Source organism: Coenobita brevimanus, chromosome 68 (assembly GCF_032717465.1).
Source record: "Coenobita brevimanus isolate Jiangsu-jjx chromosome 68, ASM3271746v2, whole genome shotgun sequence".
In the NCBI taxonomy this organism is placed as follows: domain Eukaryota; kingdom Metazoa; phylum Arthropoda; class Malacostraca; order Decapoda; family Coenobitidae; genus Coenobita; species Coenobita brevimanus.
This window is the reverse complement of record NC_137021.1, coordinates 42,565,318-42,569,197: the sequence shown is the minus strand read 5'-3', so window position 1 is coordinate 42,569,197 and position 3,880 is coordinate 42,565,318. Positions and strand designations below refer to the sequence as shown.

General features: G+C 43.5%; 1 non-coding gene across 1 annotated transcript; it reads right to left on the bottom strand.

Moving 5' to 3' along the window:
- Positions 1 to 3,323: 3,323 nt before the first annotated feature.
- LOC145405938 (5S ribosomal RNA) lies at positions 3,324 to 3,442 on the bottom strand. Its single transcript, XR_013898475.1, has one exon. It is a non-coding gene; the product is annotated as a 5S ribosomal RNA (ribosomal RNA).
- Positions 3,443 to 3,880: the final 438 nt, after the last annotated feature.

The window sequence follows — 3,880 nt, the reverse complement described above, 5'->3', positions numbered from 1 at the left end:
ACGGTGGGTATAAGCACTGCGATGGGGACATGAGAAGCTGGTTAACACGTAAGACGAACTCAGAATTTCTGACATAAGACTATGGAATCTATGGTGACAGTCGGACACGTAAGAATTGGAGAGTTATAGGGAGTTAGGAGGAGGTTAGGGCAGATACAAGGCATTATGGTGAAATAGAAAGTGATGGTACAAGCCAGAGGTTAGGAAGAGAGTACCTGTACAGCACATACAAGGCACAGGTGATGGAACAGTGACAGCAGTTAGCAGGACGGGGAGAGAGATAGAAGACACAGATGATGATGAGGAATATAACGATAGTGGACAGCAGTTAGGAGCACAAGACATATGCAAGGCAGAGAGCTCCCCATTGCGTTTAGTTCTGTATACAAGCTACTTCACCTTCCCAAGCAGGTGGATATAGTCATTTTTAATTGCTGGACTACTGTTGTTTTTGAACTTGTGATATGCTGCCTTTCTCTTCCTAATTGTTGCTACTATCTTATATATGAGCCGCCTGGGTTTGGAGAGTGGTGACCCAACTGGCTTTAAGGGCACAAACCTTGTCAGTAGTGCCATAAAGCAGTCCCTGGATGAGCACCAGGACTCATTCACATTCTGCCTCATTTCCAGATGCATTGTACACTAACTGCTTCTCGAAGGCCGTTTAAATCTGTTCTTAAGTTAGGTAGCTATGCAACTGAACTTTGTTTTCGACCATAGGTATACTTGTATGCAACGAGAATGTAATGAGTTTATGGTCACTTCCTAACAGCTCATGTACTGTACAGTCAAGGTGGAAACGATGTCATCCTCACTGATGTACACAAAATCTAACAAGTTCATCCCCATGTGGACTCAGTCATCCACTGGGTCAAGAAGGCTTCACCAGCAGAGTTAATAAGCTTTTTTACCTCTGTATCTCTCATTTTATGTAACCAGCTATATGACAGTGGAAGTCACCAGGGATAACTATAACGTCTGTTGTTAGCTTGCTGACGTCATCATACAATCTAGCATCATCATTGATAAGCTGGTGTGGTGGACGGTAGACAGCTGTGATGACTCCTCCCTCCACTTGACAAGATGCGTGCAATACGTTTTCTGTCAGTGATGTGACCTACACAGACGGCACCTCAGGGGCAGACTCTGTTCAGGTGGACATGCCCCGCCTTAACACACAACAAAGGACCTGGTTCACAGTGTTCCCCAGTACTGTCTTTCCTTTACTGTTTAAATGAACGCCATCCACCAGGTATAACCCGGTCACCCACTGAACACGTCATATGGGCCGACAGCCGCACACCAGTAGCGATGCACATCCTCCAGCCTCTCCTTCATCCCAGTGACCTCAGAGAGTGGATGTCACTGCCACCAGATCCAGGCAAGACCCATATTAAAACATGCCTTTATTGTAAGTATTAAGTTTTAAGCCATCCGCCAGGTACATTGCTTGTATTATGTCCTCAGTGTTGGCTGCAACCTCACTCCAAGAAAACAGGTCATCTCAAATAACCTCATCATGTATGGCAGTTTTCCGATTTCTAACGCTGATTTTTTTTTCTACCTCTTTCCTAATCACTTTAGCCTTCATTCCAAGACAACCCACAACAGCCCTCTTGGTTCCTCCTACGGACCCTAAGTACTTCCCTTGACCCATTACCAGGTGGTGACCATGGCCCCCTCCTCCTGTGGAGAGAGAGAGAGAGAGAGACTTTTTTCCTCTCGTACTCCACCCTGTCCATACTGTTTCTCTCTCTCCCACTATCTCCTTTAACTTCCATTTTACTCTCTCTCTCTCTCTCTCTCTCTCTCTCTCTCACCGGCTTTGTTCCCTGTCCCCATCTTTTCTCCACTTCTTTTTCTCTCCAATTCTCTCTCTCACTTTATCTCACCCCCTGGAAATGAGCACTGAAACACCTTCATTCTTTCCCGACGCTCCATTGTCTCCCCCCCCCCACCCCGCCGCCCTCTGTCTGTCTGATTCTTTCTTCTGCGTGTCTGTGTCTGTCTGTCTGTCTCTCTCTCTCTCTGATTCTTTCTTCTGTTTGTCTGTCTGTCTGTCTGTCTCTGTCTGTCTGTCTGTCTCTCTGTCTCTCTCTCTCTCTCTCTCTCTCTCTCTCTCTCTCTCTTTTCAGTTTTGGCGGGTAAGGAATATTAAACAACTCACTCTAGAATCTTAACACAGCATCCCAAGTACGTGATTTTCACCTCGCCCGGACGTAGTCAGGCGGGGTATTGTTTTTGGTCGAGTTTGTTTATTTGTCTGTCTGTTTGTTTCTTTGTTTGTTAGTAACTTTACGGAAAAACGGCTGGATGAAATTACATGAAACTTTCAGGATATGTGGGCACTGGTCCCAAAAGGAAATGATTAAAGTTTGGAGGTGATTGAGTGACCCTGAAAAGTCAAAATCCAAGTCACTGGTTTTCAGGGGGCTATAACTGGAAACCGGTTGAAGATAGAGATATTTACAATTATCAGCGTTCAGGAACTCCCATATGGGCTTTCATTTGACACAAAAACCTTTGACCTGGAATGACCTTGAAAAGTCGAACTCAAGGTTACAAATATTCAGGGGGCTATAACTCGGAACTGGATGCAGATAGATATTTAATATTATCGATATATAGGAAGTCCCATATGGGATTTTAGTCTTTACCATGACCTTTGACCTTAAGTGACCTTGAAAGGTCAAGCTCAAGGTCACGGATATTCATGGGGCTATGACTCAAATTCGAAACTGGTTGAAGATAGAGATATTTACTATTATCATCATATAGGAAGTCTTATATGGGCTTTCGTTTGCACCATGACCTTTGACCTTGAGTGACCTTGAAAGGTCAGTGCAAGATCGCAGACTTTCAGAGCGCCATAACTTGAACACAGTTGAAAATAACTGCTCTTGGGCGAGGTTTGTTGTGCCTGGCACCACTTGTTAGTTTATCTTTGAGTCCTCCAGAAAAATGTAACAACTTTGCAGTACCACCTCATAGACTTAATATATTAATAAATACTGCAACCCGATTTTTTGTTGCCCCAGCCTATGTAAAACCATATCTTTTCAAGTATATACTGATTAAAAAAAAAAACTGAACGGGTGACTTATATATATATATATATATATATATATATATATAACTCATCTTTTCGAAGAGCCCTTCCCAAAGATAGTTTGTGAGTGATTTTACAGTATTCCGGGTTAGATAATTTCATTCATTCATTGCCAGACGCCATGTATCCCACACGGGGTGGCCAAGGGCTTAGAGTTAATTGTTTTACAGGGAGGGGCACTAATCCTCCACCAACCTCACTTGACACGTAGGGATGCCAACAGCATCTGGTGTTCCCAGGCGGTCACCCATCCAAGTACTAACCAGACCCAGCGTTGCTTAACTTCGCTGATCGGACGGGAAGCGGTGTACTCAACGTGGTATGGCCGTTGGCATATTTTTAAGGTTATAATTACCCATCCCCCAATTTCAAAAAGTCCTTCCCACAAATTAAAAATCTTGAGGCACTAGCAATGGAACAAAGAACAAGTCTTTGGATACAAAAGGACCATCATGTCAATACACTCACGTTTTTTTCCAGTTTGGTCTTGCTATGTACACGTGGTTTTCTAAAATTTTTGGAGAACTTTGTGCGGAGGGAAGTAATATAAAATTTTTTGTCCCTCTTACAAAATGTAGTTTACAGTAAGTTGAAAAATTACATCTGAAAGTAGCAAGAACAAGTTTAACACACACACACACACACACACACACATTGAACTGAGTAGCTTAATCTGGGAGGAGGAAGACGTGCCTGGGAGTCTCACAAGTCCACGAAGCACATAGACCCGGTTGCTCTTGCGTTGTACTCTGTTGAAGGGAAGTAACTGAA